This window comes from Mobula birostris, chromosome 17, assembly GCF_030028105.1.
Source record: "Mobula birostris isolate sMobBir1 chromosome 17, sMobBir1.hap1, whole genome shotgun sequence".
NCBI lineage: Eukaryota > Metazoa > Chordata > Chondrichthyes > Myliobatiformes > Myliobatidae > Mobula > Mobula birostris.
In genome coordinates, this window is record NC_092386.1 from 3645195 (window position 1) to 3664281 (window position 19087).

A 19087-nucleotide genomic window follows, 5' to 3' on the forward strand; every position below is an offset into this window, starting at 1 on the left:
TCGGCCGGCTCCATCGTGGGCGCGAGCCTCACTAGCCTCCAGGACACCTTCACAAGGTGATGTCTCAAAATGGCAGCATCCATCATTAAGGACCCCCATCACCCTGAACTTGCCTTCTTCTCGTTGCTGCCATCAAGGAGGAGGTACAGGAGCCTGAAGATGCACACTCAATGATTCAGGAACAGCCCTTCCTGCCATCAGGTTTCTGAATGGACAATGAACTCACAATACTAGCTCACTATTTCTTTTGCTTTTTTCTTGCACGAGATTATTAAAAATATAATTTAATTTTATATATTTCTTCTTCTATTATTATGTAATGCAATGTACAACAAAATCAAAACAACAAATTTCACAGCATATACCAATGATTCTAAACCTGCTTCTGATTCAGCTCAGTCCGGGACGAGTGTGGATGAGAGCAGGAGTGTGGGATGTAGACAAAGGCTCTCTGACTACAGTGGACAAGAACCCACAGTTCAAAACGAAGGAAGAAACATCAGAGCCAACTATGTAGAAGGTTTTGCCATTGTATAAAAACAGAGATGTGGAAATCTGGCAAGTGAAGTCCTTGCAGGAGGTGGGACATGATGAAGTGTTGTTGAGTCAGCTGTGGGACTGTGTAGGCTTGTAATGGATGCTTGCTATCATTTGAAAATGTACTTAGCCACTTCATTGGGCTGCTGTGTTTGGTGAGATGTTTAGATATTAAGTGTTTGGTTTGTTTCACAGTAATGACACAGTAGTGTAATGGTTAGCACAGTGCAGGTGACCCGGATTCAATCCCCATCGCTGAATTTGCTCCTTTTCTCTGGAAGCATTTATTGGATAGGAAAATGTTGGCCAGCTACTTGATTATCATTCTCTATGCTTATATCTGAGGTGTTGGTATCTTTCTCCCATTGTATGGACTGGATAGCTATATGATGAACGACAGCAGGTTTTGTGAAGTTCCGGCAGGCTGCCCTTCATCAGTTACCCATCTTGTTTTGGAGATCAGCTATCAATGAGGATGATGGCTTTCCTCGTGCCAGCTCAATCTGCTGATGAAGTCAATGGTGAGGTCAAAGTCCAAGTCAAAGTAAATTTACTATCAAAGTACAGATATGTCACCATATGCTACCTTGAAGTTTGTTTCCTTGCAGGTATCTACAGGAAAATAAAGAAATATAATAGAATTTTTGAAGAACTATAAATAAACAAAGACCGACAAATAATCAATACACAAAAAAAGACAAATTATGCAAGTAAAGATATATTAATAATTCTGAGACCATGAGTTGTAAAGAGTCCTTGAAAGTGAGACCGCAGGTTGTGGAATCAGTTCAGTGATGAGTGAAGTTATCCAGTCAGGTTCAAGAGCCTGATGGTTGAAGGGTAATAACTGTTCCTGAACCTGGTGATGTCGGACCTCCTTCCTGATGGCCTGGATGGTGGGGGTCTCTGATGATGGATGCTGCTTTCCTGCAACAGTAAACGTGCTCAATGATGGAAAGGCTTTGCCTGTGATGGACAGGTCTGTGTCCACCACTGCTTGTAGATTGCTCTGGGGTGGGAAAGGTTTAATCTAATAACAAAGAGAATTAATTTGGGAGACAAAGTGGCTTCACTTTCAAAAATTGCAAACTACAGATTGAACAGTTGCACACATAAAATGCTGGAGGAACTCAACAGGTTAGGTAGCATCTATGGAAATTAATAAATGGTTGACATTTTGGGCCAACACCTGGACTGGAAATGAAGGGGAAAGATGCCAAAATGAAAAGGTGGGGAGAGGGGAAGGAGGACAAGCCTGAAGCTGATGGGTGAAGCCAGGTGGGTAGGAAAGGTAAAGGGCTGGAGAGGAAGGAATCTGATAGGAGAGGAGAGTAGACCATGACAGAAAAGGAAGAAAGAGGGGACCTAGTTGGAGGTGATAGGCAAATGAGAAGAGGTAAAAGGCCAGAGTGGGGAATAGAAGAAGAGGGCAGGGGGAGGGAAAATAATTTTTACTGTAAGGAGAAATCAATATTCATTGAAAAGTTGATTCTGTCTGTAACTGTAGGAACATGGTGACAGTCATACTCTGATTGTAATATCTCCAGCGATAGTTAATAACACCTAGTATTACTTCTTAGTATAGATTCATCTCTACAACTGGGGTAGAGATGGGCTGTATCATTATACAATAAATGTCATATTAGATTTTGAAATCATATGGAGTCAATAGGGCATAATGAAATGAACTGAAGGATTACCATCCCAGAATTCTCCAGGCTGGGCCTACATTATATTTATTTAAAGATGCAATATAGAAAAAGACCCCCCCGGACCCTTCAAGCCATGCTACCCAGCAACCTCTGACTTAACCCTAGCCTAATCACAGGACAGTGTTGGTGCGTGGTCAAGTGGTTAAGGCATCGGTCTAGAGATCCGAAGGTCGCTAGTTTGAGCCTCAGCTGAGGCAACGTGTTGTATCCTTGAGCAAGGCACTTAACCACACATTGCTCTGCGACGACACCGGTGCCAAGCTGTATCAGCCCTAGTGCCCCTCCCTTGGACAACATCGGTGGTGTGGAGAGGGGAGACTTGCAGCATGGGCAACTGCCAGTCTTCCATACAACCTTGCCCAGGCCTGCGCCCTGGAAACCTTCCAAGGTGCAAATCCATGGTCTCACGAGACTAACGGATGCCTATTAATCACAGGACAATTCATAATGACCAATTAACCTATTCTAACCAATATAGCCTTGGACTGTGGGAGGACACGAGATCACAAGGAGAAAACCCACACATTCCATGGGAAGGATGTACAGACTCCTTACAGAGGACGCTGGGATTGAACTCTGAACTTTGCCTCCCTGAGCTGTAAAACATTGTGCTAACCACTAAGCTGATGTGGCGCCTTATAGATTGTACATTGATCAAAGTGCTTAGGAGAGAAATTTATGAAGTGACATATTATAAACTTTGCCATTGAAGATTCATTCAGAATGACAGAAACTTGGAAGGCTTAGGATTCAAGAAAGAACTATGGTCTTAAAAATAAACAAACTTGGCCCCTCAATCACGAGCTGGTAAAATAATAAAAAGGAAGTGTAGAAGTTGAATGGCAGAGAGTTTAGAGCAAATCCAAATAAAACAGCAAGAGCTGTTTCTCGTGCAAGCTCCTGTTTAAAAAACCTTCTCAACTTCTCTGAAGAAGTGACAAGCAAAGTAGAGAAGGAGCTCACGATGATGTGATTTATTTGTGTCAGTAAGGTTCTATCGGAGTCCCATGTAAAAGATGAGTAATAAAACTCAAAAACGTTGGCATCATCAACATGGATTGGATTTGTTGCCAGTCCTTTGACTGCAGTCAGTCTGGTGTATATATCAGATTGGAAAAAGCTGCAGCTCCGTAAAGACAGTGCCCATTATTAAAGACTCCACCCAACCCCCATCACCCAGGACATGACCTCTTTTCATTGCTACCATCAAGGAGGAGGTAAATGAGCCTGAAGATAGACACTCAGGATTTTGGGAAAACTTCTTCCCCTCTGCCATCAGATTTCTGAATAGGCAATGAACACATGAGCACTACCTAAGTATTTTTACTTTCTTTTTATATTACTCATTTAGTTTATATATACATCATTTTGTAAGTTAAAATATATTTTATGTTTTGCACTGTACAACAAATTTCATGATGTTTTAGAATCAGAATAAACTAGATTCTGATATAGAACATAAAATTACATCACAGGAATAGGCCATTCAGCTCATCATGACTGTGTGATGTCATGGGGCCTAACTACACATAAGCCTGAGTATCTTGCCTTCCGTTTATTTTCTTTCTGACTGAAGAGAGATCTTCACTGCTTAGCATGCCTGAGATTCAGAACTCGCTGAAACACTGATGTGTTTTTTTTTGGGCAGAATAAATAATTAAATAACAATGTTTATGATACTCGAGAGACCAGAGACCAAATAAAATCAATTAAGAGTGAAAAATCATTCCTCTGTTTTATTCCAGGGATGTATGCTATAAAAAGTACATAAAAGTAATTGATGCCTGATGCATATTTCATTTTTAAAGAGAGATTAAAGGGAAGCTAACTTTACTGTCACATGTACATCAAACCATCGGAACATACAGTGAACTGCATTGTCTGCGTTGACGACCAACAGTTCTGAGAATGTGATGGGGGCTGCCGGCAAGAGTTGCCATGCCACTGGTGCCAACATAGCATGCCCGCAGCTTATAAATCCTAACCCGTCTGCTTTGGGACTGCGTGAGGAAACTGCGTACTCAGAGGAAGACCCATGTGTTCATGGGGAGAGTGTACACCCTCCTTTCAGACAGATTGCAACATTGCTGTTTAATATCAGTTCATGAAGTTGCTATATCTTCATGCCCTACATGACGAATTGCATGGACATCCATTTGTGTCCAGAGCCCCACATGTAAGCCCTCAAGTATACTTAAAGTGGAGGTTCAGAGGCTCTTGATTAGTAAGGGTGTCAAAGGTTATGGGGAGAAGGCAGGAGAAGGGGGTTGGGAGGAGTGGTAAATCAGCCATGATCAAATAGCAGAACAGACTTGATGGGCCAAATAACTTAATTCTGCTTCTGTGTACAGTATTATGGTCTTAGCTGAACCACTGAAAGATTAGCCCGCTACAGAGGACTTTGGTGAACTGCTGTCAGCAGTTTACGCCTATTAGGGGTGATGGGTTTACGAAGAAGGAGAAATCATGCTTAACTGGAGAGAATAACTTTTCATGGTTAAAAAAAGGATCTAGTGCTTTCCTGGCATATATGAGGAACAAACCCTTCTCTGGCTTCTAGCCGGGTACAGATTTCGATTATAACTGACATTTCAATGACAAACTCTGCCATCTTCATCAGGATGATGCCTGAGCATGTCTAGTCGGTGGTACTTATACCACCCTGGTATGAAGACGGTGGAACTTGTCATCAAAACATCAGTTATTATCGATACCTGTACCTGGCTGGAAGCCCAAGAAGAGTTTATTCAACTTTTCATCGTGTTCATTTTTAAAGAATTTTCAAATGGAATTGCATATATGAGAAATATTTTGGAAAGTAAACTCAGAACATTAGACGTGAAATATATGTTATCTGAGTAAGTCATAATTTCATATCAACCTTTCCTTTTAAATGTCAAGGCAAATAAAAATATGTCTTTAACATTTTTGGATAGATGTCTTTATTAGTTTCATATGAAAACTTTTGGAGAGTGCATACAGTATAAGAATTTATTGCACATCTGTTCTGTATTTTACTTTTTTTATTAGGAAAGGGGTGAAACAAATCAATTGCCCCTCCCCGACAGCACAGCCAGCAACCACCCCCACTCCTCTCTGCCTATCATTCCTATCATTCCTTTTCTTTGTACAGATCCATCAAGGATTACGAGAGGTGGGGCTTACCTGCAAAGGATTTATTGATTATTCCATAAGTCATACTTGAATGACTTGGACTGAGGAAATGAGTTAAGCTAAAGGTCCAAAGGTGTAAGGGAAAGTATGAAAAGTCACTGCCGGTATTGAAGTAATGCTTGGCAATTTGCAATAAGCAAAGGACAGAGCACGCATCTTTAATTCAGTGCTGTTGAGTAAATAAGAGGAAGGAAAATCGGACTGCTGTAGTTTATTGGTATATATGTGAGGAATTGTAGATCAGCTGGATTTTATCTACCAAGTTTGGGTTAGCTTCCCGACTGGAAATGTCTTTCTAACTCTGCTCTCTCCTCCCTGGAAAATTGTATTTATTTATTTGTTTTATCTATTGGGATAGAGTATGGAATAGTCCCTTCTGGCCCTCCAAGCCACTCTGCCCAGCAATCCCCCAATTCAATCCTAGCCTAATCATGGGACAAGTTATAATGACCAATTACCCTCCCAACTAGTACGTCTTTAGACTGTGCAGCACCTCAACTGCAGCACCTAGAGAATACCCACACATCCCACTGGGAGAACATAGAAACTCCTTACAGAGGAGACCAGGACTGAACTGTGAACTCCATCACCTTGAGCTGTAATAGCATTGTCCTAAGGGCTAGGCAACTGTGGCACCCTCATATATGAACATTATTACCAGACCTGGAGTCAGCCTATAGTGTCTAGATCAGAGATCCTTTTTCTCCCATGGATGAGGTCTTTGGAGCCTCTGCTGGGGTGTTTGTAGCTCTGGATTTTTACGGGATGGGGTTGGTAACCCTCTGCCCACCCTTCTCCTTCTGCAGCCAGGCTTGGAACCGTCCATGATGGAGTTTTAAACATGACTGTCACACGTTAACAGTGATGAACAAATTAAAACAACAATTATATTAATTTAGCAGGCAACACATCAATATTTTTATTAAAACACCTAATGACAAATGCATTGGTAATATTACAAATCAAGACTGCATCCTCTCTGCTTTTCTCTGTTGTGCATTTCTATACCTCAATATAATATAACATTCTTGTATGTAAATGATTAATCAGGGAACCAATTGTTATGGAGAGAAGACAGGAGAATGGGGATGAGAGGGATAATAAATCAGCCATGATGGAATGACAGGGCAGACTTGATGGGCCGAATGGTTTAATACTGCTTCTATGTCTTTTGGCCTTATCAAATACTGAAAAGCCTAGATAGGGTGAATGTGGAGAGGATGTTTCCTATAGTGTGGGATTCTAGGACCGGTAGGCACAGCCTCAGAATAGAAGGATGTCCATTTAGACCAGAGATGAGGAGGAATTTCTTCAGCTGGAAGGTGGTGAATCTGTGGAATTTATTCCCACAGATGGCTGTGGTGGCCAAATCATTAGGTATATTTAAAGAGGAGGTTGATGTATTGTTAATAAGTCAGGGTGTCAAAAGTTACAGTGAAAAGGCAGGAGAATAGAGTTGAGAGAGTTAATAAATCAGTCATGCTGCTATGGCAGAGCAGACTTGATGGGCCGAATGGCTTTATTCTGCTCCTATGGTCTTATGGCCTCATTTATCACATAGCCTGTGGAAGTGTTCAATTCTGTCACTTGCAGGAGGATAAGGTTGTGAGATCGATGGCAGATACATAGGATGCACTTCTGGTATTTTAAAATTATTATTATTTTGTTTTTCATTGTTTTCTGTTGTACTTGACCTGGTAATGGACTAGCATACTATGACACCCTTTGCTATGGGTCCGTATGTTCATGGAGGTTACTGCTCTCCTCTGATCCACTGTTAGTCAGGGAAAATCAAATCTGCATCAGACTGCAGAATCTTGCAGTCTCTCGTGCCTTCCTTCTCTTGCAGCATTTCTGGAATGGTGAGTAGTTTACACATCGTTTCTAAATTTGTGAAAACTGAAGTTGACAAAAATATACTCTAGACTCATTTTAAAATCGACCTCAAATGTTTAGAAGCAAAGGCTCCATATGTTTGATCTTCAGACTTAACTGCAGAATGCTTGGAATATATGGAGGTCAGGAAAGATAAAAATAGAATTCATGCTGAATCAGGATAGAAATGTATTAGTTTCTAAACAGAATATTTTAATGTGAATTAATTCATATTTCAATTGATAAAAAGTTAGCATATTATGTTTATGACGGCAAGCCCTTTGGAAGCTGCCATATATGGCATTAACATACACAAATGTTGTCAACGGTTTGGTAGAGGCGTACATAAACCATTGTCTACAAGTAAGAGGAGGATTTGATTAGCCACTCGGTAACATCAAGCATGTTCTGTTAAATCTTGGGCAAGCAGATAAGCGGTGAAGGTCGATGATGGGCAGATCTCAGCACTCACGCCACATTCCTTCCATGCATCATGGATGTCTTTGGGTGAAGTATGTTTGTGTACTGCTCATCATCTAAGCAGTCGCAAGCCAGCGAAACTTGCCCAGTGGAGTGCAGTCAATGCTAGTGATTAACGACTCTGTGGTTTAAAATCACAACATTTTTTTTGCATTGCTTTTTGAAGAACCTGAACTGTAGGACAATTACGCAGAGTGCACTCCAGTAACATTTTCGTGAAATTCGGTCTTGCTTCATTGAAACTTTTGGAGTTGGTTTTTGCTTTTGCCACATGGGTAACAATGTGGTAGGGCAGATCATAGCACTGTCATATTGCACATTGTGTTTTTATTCCAGTACTTTTTCAGCTTAATGTCCGTGTGGCAAAAAGTAGAATTTATCCCTTTGTATTGTTTCAAAAGCATCAGGCTCCTGAACCAGGTTGAATACGTTTCCTCAACACTGAACTGATCTCAGAACTTATGGACTCACTTTCAGGGATAATGTAACTTATGTTCTCAGTATTAGCCATCTATATATAATTTATTTATTATTTGTTTTTGACAATATTTAATTATTTATCTGTCTATCAATCAGTCTATTTATCTTTCTATTTATCTATCTATATTTATTTATCAATTGATCTATCTGTTATTTATTTATACATTTGTTCATTTGTTTATTTATTTATTATTTTTACTTTTTTGTATTTGCAGTTTGTCTTCTTTTGCACATTGGTTGTTCGTCTTTTTGTGTGGTTTTTCAATGGTTCTGTTGTATTTTTCTGTTCTATTGTCAATGCCTGCAAGTAAATGAATGTCAGGGTAGTATGTGGTATACTTTGAAAATAAATTTAACTTTTGAAAAGCTATAATTTTTGTGTTGGCTTCATTTAGTTGAGTCAATCCTCATTTATAAGATCTCCTGTCCTTGTGTGCAGATTCGCTGGATGAGGAGACAAGGACGTGGTTTAACTTCCCTGCTCGAATAAAGAGCAAAGCCAACAGGAGCTGACAATTACAGATGGCAATCACCACATGGAAGAAGCACACCAGGAAATGCCACCATTTTATCACAGCCCATTATTCACTCATTTTCTGACAGGGCTTGGCTTGTGATTGACAACCAGACATCTGCAGAGTGAGTTACACAACACGTTTCATTCATCTCACAATTACGTTGTAATTCTTCACAATACTCGTTTGCTAAAACCCTATTTATAGTGGAACAAAATATAATTAAGGTCCTAGTTTTTGCAAAATACATTCTTAAAACATTATTTACTCTACTACGGAGGATTTCTTCTTTGAAATGTAAGTAACCTCAGTTGCATTATTTCTAGAATTCCACTTTATCTGCCTTAGTTTGTGTCAGTTTGGATTCTTGCACTAATACGTTTTGAACCATGCATGATGGGTAATGGTGAACTAATACGCTGCCCACTTATTTACTTTTTTAGCGATACAACGGCCCTTTGAGCCGCGCCACCCAGCAAATCACTTATTTAACACTACCCCAATCACAGGACAACTTACAATGACTAGTCAACCTACTAAGTGGTACGTCTTTGGATTGTGGGAGGAAACCAGAGCACCCAGAGGAAACCCACGTGGCCATGGGGAGAATGTGCGAACTCCTTACAGACTGTGCCAGAATTGAAATCCAAACTTTGATGTTCTGAGCTGTAATAGCGTTGTGCTATCTGCTACGCCTCCGTGATGCCCTTTTACAAGATAAAGAGCCGTATTCCTACCAGTCATTGCCACAGGCAGCTGTGGAGGCCAAGTCATTGGGTATACTTAAAGTGGAGATTGATAGGTTCTTGATTAGTCAGGGCATGAGAGTTTATGGGGAGAAAGCAGAGAATGGCATTTGAGAGGGATAATAAAGGCCATGATGAAACTGGCCTAGTTCTGCTTCTATATCTTAGGGTCTAATGATGATGACTTACCTGGATTACCGTGATTTGCATAATATTAGCTTAAATGGTTAACTTTGTCTCATAAGATGAAATTTGGTGTCACTAATGGGTTCTGAAGGAACTGTGCAGATTGCCAAGATTATTGTGTATTCAAATTCAAATATAAATTGAGAAATTAATGAAACATGAAAGTTTTATTTTACCTCCATAACTCATGAGAAATCCAAACATCTCCATTGTTTTTTACTGCTACTGCTCCTTCTCTGCAAAGGTACAAAGCTCAGTTGCTTGACCCTCTGCAGTTCAGGCACCTGATTATAAAGCCATTGCAAGTAAAACCCAGTTTTGAAGTTCTGTTGAAATTCTCCCCTTGAAGCCTCCTCCTTCTACTTGGGATTTTCCAAAATGAGATTACAGATGGCATTTTGTACTTATAAACACATATGGATGTTTTTACCAATTACATCCATGGTACTGTAATTATTTGAATGCCTGTGTGCTCTACTAGTTAACTAAGAGCAATCCACCTTGAAAGCAACAAGGCCAAATATTCAAAGAACATGTTACATTTCTATGGGCATTAATATGAAATACCAATTTATTTGAGAAAGGTGCTACTGTGAATAATTAAAGGTAATTGTATTATGAATCTTAAGTTTTTTGCATATTAAACTTAAAGCTGCATAAGACTTGATATTTGTTATTAAAACGCTAAAAGAAAATGGTTATTTATTCTCTAGAAGTATTGCAAAACTTATAAGAAATGATAGTTGCAACCTGTTTTGGAAAGAACGCAGACACTGATATCAGACGTACAAAATCGAAGGTAATATATGGTCTGTTACTGGCATTAAGATGAGTTTGTGTTCTGATGTTTCTCAGACAATGAAGGATCAGGTGAACTCTATACATCTTTTCTCACCGTTCCTGAGGAATAAATTGGCTGTTTGTGTACAGAATGCCTGGCTATCCCTTCTGCTGATTTCCATCCCTAAAACAAATTGGGTGACAGAGTCATAGATCAGAGGTTAGAGGTGAGGGGTTATCCTGAGCATTCCTGAGGCACACTTACAAGCTCTACTCCGTACGTGGACTGTGAATTGCCAAGAAAATTACAAGGAAAAACGGAGTTGTTTGAAGTTGTTTTGAAACAATGCTTTTCTTTATTATATCTTTCGGAAAAGAAAATTAAAATAATGTTGACAATATGTCAGTTTACTGTTTTGTTTTAAATGTGAACATGTTGCGACCTAAACAGAAACACTTGTTTGCTTTGCAGTTAAAAGAAAGCTGGTCATGAAATTCCAGTCTGTGTTGCTGGCAGGCAAGACTTCCTGCTGGCAGTGCGCACTTGTAAAACTACCCCTACAGAGTAATGGACACCATACAGTGATGTTGCAATGATATAATCAAGACCACTAGTTTACAGTACATGATAAAGCTTTATCACATGGGAGTTGGGGATTTTTTTAAATTAATGGTTTGGGGATTACATACTGTGAATCTCCATTATTAATTAGGACCATTGGCTTATGATGACTGAACAAGTTAATTTTCACTTTACTACAAGGTTTTCAAGATTTTGTTTTGCCGGAAAACATATCTCATGATTGTAGCCATAGTTGTGATCTTAGCTATGATCTAATTGAGCCATTTTACTGACACCATAAATCACTGCAACTGATTCACACAGTAAATGATTGGAGTTAATTCATTCCTCATGGACCATGAGATTTTGTCCCCATTGATTGTAAATGTGTTTACTTTTTGTTGCAAATTAAAATGGAATTATTTTATGATATTTCAGAATTTATTATTTAGAGATACAGCGTGGAACAGGCCATTCCAGCCCTTCGAACCACGCCGCCCAGTAACCCCCAATTTAACCCTAGCATAACCACAGGGCAATTTACAATGACCAATTAATCTACTAACCAGTAAGTCTTTGGACTGTAGGAGGAAACCAGATCATCTAGAAGAATGCCACACATTTCACAGGGAGGATGTACAGACTCCTTACAGAGGATGCCAGGACCGAACACCAAACTCCGACACCCCAAACTTTAATAGTGTTGCACTAACTACTAACGAATTTCAGACTCTTATGCACAGAAAATGGATTAGATAAAAAATGCAGCTTTTTAATACATAAATTAGGCAACATTGAGGTTAGTGGATATTTTGAAATGTCTGCATTTATTTCCAGTTGAAGTTTTGCTCATTTGGAAATTAGATTGGCAAATCATTGTCATGCATCATGTCCTTATCTAACTTACCGTTGGAAAGTGAACAAAATATTCAGGACGTACAACTTTTATTGTTGACTACACAGTTAAACAAGAAGTTTATCATATAGAAAGTTTGGAACCATATTTGAAGTAAAGGTACAATATTACGGCATCTCAAACTCCAAAGTTCAAAGTACGGTTATTATTGAAGTATGTATATGTCATCATACTCAACCCTGAGATTCATTTTCTTGCAGGCATTCACAGTGGAACAAAGAAGTACAACAGAATCAATGAGAAGCCACACATGAAGACTGACAAATGACCAACGACTCCAATCCCGATGCTATGATTTGTGTGATCGATATGGAATGATTTCATCATAGTACAGGATCATTAAATGGTGCTCGAAACCACACCCCCCTGCCACATTTTTCTTCTCCAACATTTCCTTTGCCTCCACTTCCCCCTTCCCTCACAATTCTTTCTCTCTTTTCCATTCTCAAACTGAACTGTCGCTTCACTCTCTATTTCATTCCATAGCACTTAGTGTGGGTGTGACAGAGAGACCACTTTCAGAATCAGAGTCAGCTTTAATATCACTGGTATACATTGCGAAATTTGTTGTTTTGTGTCAGCGGTACATTGTAATACATAATAATAACATTAATTCATGATAAGAAGTATATATACAAATACAGTACTGAACAATAGTTTTAGGTACATATTTATATATATACTGCTGCCACAAAACCCCACAAATTTCATGACATATGTGAGTGATGATAAACCTGATTCAGATATGGGTCTCTATACGGACTGAGAGTGGGAAAGGGACAAGGAGAGGGGAATCATGGTTTGGAAAAGGGGAAGGGAGAGGGCAGAGAGTGGGAAGGGGACAAGGAGAGGGGAATCATGGTTTGGAAAAGGGGAAGGGAGAGGGCGGAGAGTGGGAAGGGGACAAGGAGAGGGGAATCATGGTTTGGAAAAGGGGAAGGGAGAGGGCTGAGAGTGGGAAGCACCACAAAGACAATCTGTGATGATCAATAAACCAGTTGTTTGGAATCAAATGACCTTTCCTGGTGTCTCAGGACTGGATGTGTCTCCACCCACACCAGCTCCCATCCCTTGTCATTCCTCCTCTACCACCTGTCCTGCACCCCTCCCATGGCACTCCACCCTCACCATTTCCAGCAACCTTTGCTCCCGCCACATTTACAAATTCGCTTGCTGCTCCACATTGACAAATACAGTACTGTGCAAAAGTCTTAAGCACGCTAGCTGTATGTGTGGAAATTTGCCAGGCATCTATGAGAGAGCTAGTTGGCTCCTATTGCTCTTGGGGGCGGGTGGGGGGGGGGGGTGGAGGCAGGGAGAATCACAACAACAATTTCTAAAAAAGACAAGATCCCAATTCATTGAATTTTTTTTCAGGTGACATCCAATATGGCTATGGGGCAAGTTATGTGTCAACCAAAAGTAATCATCAACATTAGACAGGCAATTACAGTGAAATGACTGACAAACATGCCTCAGGGTAAGATTTCAAACAATTATTTTGTATTAATATTGAAGATTTGTATTAATATAGAAATTTCCATTTTACAGCAACAGATATTTCAATGGCATGTACATACACGAACGATCGTTGTTCTTTATGACAGAATTAAAGCTACTTTCATGGGGACAGTTTATTCTCAGCTGGTAATATTTTGTGAGGGTGGCAGGATGGAGATACAGTACGTTTCTACCAAAGAAGGTGTAAGATGCTCCTTCCCTCCACTGGCCTGCTGGTCACCTTTGGGCAAGATGTAACACCTGCTTAGCTCCTGATCAGGGTCACGTGAAGCCATAGGAGCAGGTGGTGGATGGTTGTATGAGCAGCTGGTGCATATCACAAGTCCTGGTTATGCGACCACTGACGCCAAGCAGACAATCTCTGAAGAGTATTGATAATGGTTAGAATCACCCATCATGTAAAGACACTGCCCAGAAGAAGACAATGGGCAAACTACTTCTGCAGAAAACTTTGCCAAGAACAATCACGGTCATGGAAAAACTATGATCGCCCATGTCCTGTGACATGGCATATAATAAACAAACAAATTATTTTGGGAAAGGTGCCACAACCGTGGCTATCATGAGAAGTCAAAGCCAACATAATAGCCAAAGTGAGGGCATATAATAGAGCAAAAATTAGTGGGAAGTTAGAGGATTGGAAAACTTTTAAAAACCAAAAGAAGGCAACTGGAAAACTCATAAAGAAAGTAAAGATGGAATATGGTTGTAAGCTAGCCAATAATACTGAAGAGGATGCCATAAGTTTCTTTAGATACATAAAGTGTAAAAGAGAAGCATGAGTGGATATCAGATGGCTGGAAAATGATGCTCAAAGGTAGTAATGGGGGAAATTGAAATAGCAGACGAACTGAATAAATACATTGCATCAGTCTTCACTGTGGAAGAGACTAGCGATACGGTGGAATTTCCAAGCGTCAGAGGCCATGAAGTGTGTGAAGTTACCATTATTAGAGCGAAGGTTCTTGGGAAAATGAAAGGTCTGAAGGTAGATAAGTCACCTGGACCAGATAGTGTACTCCCCAGAGTTCTGGAAGAGATGGCTGAAGAGATCATGGAGACAGTAGAAATGATCTTTCAAGAATCACTGGATTCTGGGATGGTTTTGGAAGACTGGAAGATTGTGAATGTCACTCCACTCTTCAAGAAGGGAGAGAGGTAGAAGAAAGAAAACTCTAGGCCTGTTAGTCTGACCTCAGTGGTTGAGAAGATGTTGGATTCGATTATTAAGAATGAGGTCTCAGGGAGGCACATGATAAAATAGGCTGTAGTTGTAATGTATGGCTTTGTTTCTTTTAGAACAATGTCTCTCCATAACACTACGTATGATCTGTTGGCTACATATGCATTTTGATCTGTTATCTGTGCATGCACATTGCTCTCTCCCTTTCCATCTCTCTGCAATGTGAGTACATCAGTTAAAGCCATCTCCCGCATGCATGCTTTATTTAATTGATATATAGTTGTGCACAGACACAACAATAGTCAGCATGGTTTCCTCAAGGGAAAGTCTTGCCTCACAAATCTGTTAGAATTCTTTGAAGAAGTAACAAACAGAAAAAATAAAGGAGAATCAGTAAATGTTGTATACTTGGATTTTCAGAAGGCCTTTGACAAGGTGCCACACATCATGCTGCTTAACAATCTATAAGCCCATGGTATTCCAGGAAAGATTCTAGCATGGATAAAACAGAGGCAAAGAGTGGGAGTAAAGGGAGCCTTTTTTGAGTGGCTGCTGGTGATGAGTGATATTACACAGGGGCCTGGGTTGGGACTGATTCTTTTTACATCATATGTCAAAAATTTGAATGATGGAATTGATGGCTTTGTTGCAAAGTTTGCAGATGATATGAAGATAGGTGGTGGGGCAGGTAGTTTTGAGGAAGTAGAGAGGCTGTAGAAGGACAGACAGATTAGGAGAATGGGTAAAGAAATGGCAGATGGAATATAGTGTAGGGAAGTGTATGGCCATGCACATTGGTAGAAGAAATGAAAGGGTTGACTATTTTCTAAATGGAGAGAAAATATAAAAAACTGAGATGCAAAGGGACTTGGGAGTCCTTGTGCAGGATTCCCTGAAGGTTAATTTGCTGGTTGAGTCTGTGGTGAGGAAGGCAAATGCAATGTTAGCATTCATTTCAAGAGGACTAGAATACAAAAACAAAGATGTAATGTCGAGACTTTATAAAGCACTACTGAGGCCTCATTTGGAGCATTGTGAGCAGGTTAAGAACTTGTTGCAATTCTTTGAGGAGATTACAAGTAAAGAAGATAAAGGGGATGCAGTGGATGTTGTGTATATGGACTTTCAGAAGGCCTTTGACAAGGTGCCACACATGAGGCTGCTTACCAAGTTAAGAGCCTATGATATTACTGGAAAGTTACTAAGATGGTTAGAGCAATGGCTGATTGGAAGAAGGCAATGAGTAGAAATAAAAGGATCCTTGTCTGGTTGGCTGCCAGTAACTAGTGGTGTTCAGCAGGGGTTGGTGATGGGACTACTTTTTATGCTGTATATAAATGATTTAGATGATGGAAGAGATGGTTTTGTTGCCAAGTTTGCAGATGATACAAAGATTGCTGGAGGGGGAGATGGTGTTGAGGAAACAGGTAGGATGCAGAAGAACCTAGACAGATTAGGAGAATGGGCAAGAAAGTGGAAAATGAAATATAATGTTAGAAATGCATGGCCATGCACTTTGGTAGTAGAAATAAATGTGCAGACTATTTTCTAAATGGGGAGAAAATCCAAAAATCTGAGATGCAAAAGGACTTGAGATCCCTTGTGTAGAACACTCTGAAGGTTAACTTGCAGGTTGAGTCAGTGGTGAGGAAGGCAAATGCCATGTTAGCATTCATTTCAAGAGGTCTAGAATACAAGAGCAAGGATGTGATGCTGAGGCTTTATAAGGCACTGGTGAGGCCTCACCTTGAGAATTGTGAACAGTTTTGGGCTCCTCATCTTAGAAGACGTGCTGGCATTGGAGAGGGTCCAGAGCAGGTTCACAAGAATGATCCTGGGAATTCAGGGTTATCATATGAGGAACGTTTGATGGCTCTGGGTCTATAGCTGCTGGAATTCAGAAGGATGAGGGGGGATCTCATTGAAACCTTTCGAATGTTGAAAGGCCTAGACAGAGTAGATGTGGAAAGGATGTTTCCCATGGTGGGAGAGCCTAGGACAAGAGGGCACAGCCTCAGGATAGAGGGGTGCCTTTCAAAACAGAGATGCAGAGAAATTTCTTTGGCCAGAGGGTGGTGAATTTGTGGGATTTGTTGCCACATGCAGCAGTGGAGGGCATGTCGGGTGATTTTAAGGCAGAGATTGATAGGTTCTTGATTGGACAGTACATCAAAGGTTATGGGGAGAAGGCCGGGAAATGGGGTTGAGGAGGAGTGAAGAAAGGATCAGCCGTGACTGACTGGTGGAGCAGACATGCTAGGCCAAATGCCCTAATTCTGCTCCTATGTCCTATGGTCTAATGGTCTTATTTTAGAAAGGATGTGCTGAAACTGGAGGGGGTTCAAAGGACTTTCATGAAACTTATTCCTGAATTGAATGGCTTTCATATGAAGAGCGTTTGATGGTTCTGGGCTAGAATTCAGAAGAATGAGGGGTGACCTAATTGAAACCTATCGAATGGTGAAAGGTCCTGATAGAGTGGATGTGGAGAGAATGTTTCCTATGGTGGGAGAGTCTAAGACCAGAGGACACATCCTCAGAATAGAGTGACATCCTTTTAGAATGGAGATGAGGAAGAATTTCTTTAGCCAGGGAGTGGTGAATCTGTGGAATTCTTTGCCAAAGGCAGGTGTGGAGGTAAAGCCTTTATGTATATTTAAGGCAGAGGTTGATAAATTCCTGATTGATCAGGTCACGAAGGGATTTGGGCCAGGTGGGTTGGGGGGGGGCGCGGAAAGCAGTAGAATGGGACTGAGAGGAAAATTGGATCAGCCAGGATGAAATGGCGGAGCAGACTCGATGGGCCAAATGGACTAATTCTGCTCCTATACCTTATGGCATCAAGCAAGTTGCATGCACCAAAACGCCTGTTACCGCACCATGAGATACAGGAGCAGGGTTAGGCCATTTCATATACACTTCATCTTTGAAAGTCCTAGATAGACTGGATGTGGAGTAGATGTTTCCTGTAGTGGAGGAGTCTAGGACCAGAGGGTACAGCCTCAGAATAGAGGGATCATCATTTAAAATAGACAATAGACAGTAGACAATAGACAATAGACAATAGGAGCAGGAGTAGGCCATTTGGCCCTTCGAGCCAGCACCGCCATTCACTGTGATCATGGCTGATCATCCACTATCAGTATCCAGTTCCTGCCTTATCCCCATAACCTTTGATTCCACTATCTTTAAGAGCTCTATCCATCTCTTTTTTGAAAGCATCCAGAGACTTGGCCTCCACAGCCTTCTGGGGCAGAGCATTCTGTATATCCACCACTCTCTGGGTGAAAAAGTTTTTCCTTAACTCCGTTCTAAATGGCCTACTCCTAATTCTTAAACTGTGGCCTCTGGTTCTGGACTCACCCAACAGCGGGAACATGCTTCCTGCCTCCAGTGTGTCCAATCCCTTAATAATCTTATATAAGATCCCCTCTCAGCCTTCTAAGTTCCAGAGTATACAAGCCCAGTTGCTCCAATCTTTCAACATATGTCAGTCCCGCCATCCTGGGAAATAACTTTGTGAACCTATGCTGTACTCCCTCAATAGCAAGAATGTCCTTCCTCAAATTTGGAGACCAAAACTGCACACAGTACTCCAGATGTGGTCCCACCAGGGCCCTGTACAGCTGCAGAAGGACCTCTTTGCTCTTATACTCAATTCCCCTTGTTATGAAGGCCAGCATGCCATTAGCTTTCATCACTGCCTGCTGTACTTGCATGCTTGCTTTCAGTGACTGATGTACAAGAACACCTAGATCTCGTTGTGCTTCCCCTTTTCCTAACTTGACTCCATTTAGATAATAATCTGCCTTCCCATTCTTACCACGAAAGTGGATGACCTCACATTTATCCACATTAAACTGCATCTGCCATGCATCTGCCTTCTCACCCAGCCTGTCCAAGTCACCCTGCATTCTCATAACATCCTCCTCACATTTCACACTGCCACCCAGCTTTGTGTCATCGGCAAATTTGCTAATGTTACTTTCAATTCCCTCATCTAAATCATTAATATATATTGTAAACAGCTGCGGTCCCAGCACTGAACCCTACGGAACCCCACTGGTCACCGGCTGCCATTTGGAAAGGGAATAGAGATGAGGAGGAATATTTTTAGCCAGAGGGTGGTGAATCTGTGAAATTTGTTGTCTCAAATGGCTATGGAGACCAAGTCATTGAGTATGTTTAAGGCAGAAGGTAGTAGGTTCTTGATTTACTTATTTAGCTATACAGCTCGGAATAAGCTCTTCCAGCCCGGAGAGCCAGGCTGCTCCAGGATCTCCCAACAAATGTGATTAACCCCAACATGATCATGGGACAGTTTACAATGACCAATTAACCTACCACGTACGTCTTTGGACTGTGGGAGGAAACTGGCCCACACAGGAAGTCGCATCCCAAGAAAATTGGCATGCCATCT

General features: G+C 40.9%; 1 long non-coding RNA gene across 2 annotated transcripts in view; it reads left to right on the top strand.

Moving 5' to 3' along the window:
- The window catches only part of LOC140211482 (uncharacterized), a 36316-nt gene extending 25439 nt beyond the window's left edge, over positions 1-10877 (top strand). The window contains exons 1-3 of one of the 2 annotated variants that reach the window (XR_011889478.1): positions 935-1058; positions 8698-8897; positions 9217-10877. This is a non-coding gene — a long non-coding RNA (uncharacterized lncRNA). Of the gene's footprint in view, positions 1-934; positions 1059-8697; positions 8898-9216 lie in introns of those variants that run through there. The other variant, XR_011889477.1, reaches the window with a different exon arrangement.
- The last annotated feature ends 8210 nt before the right edge of the window (positions 10878-19087 follow it).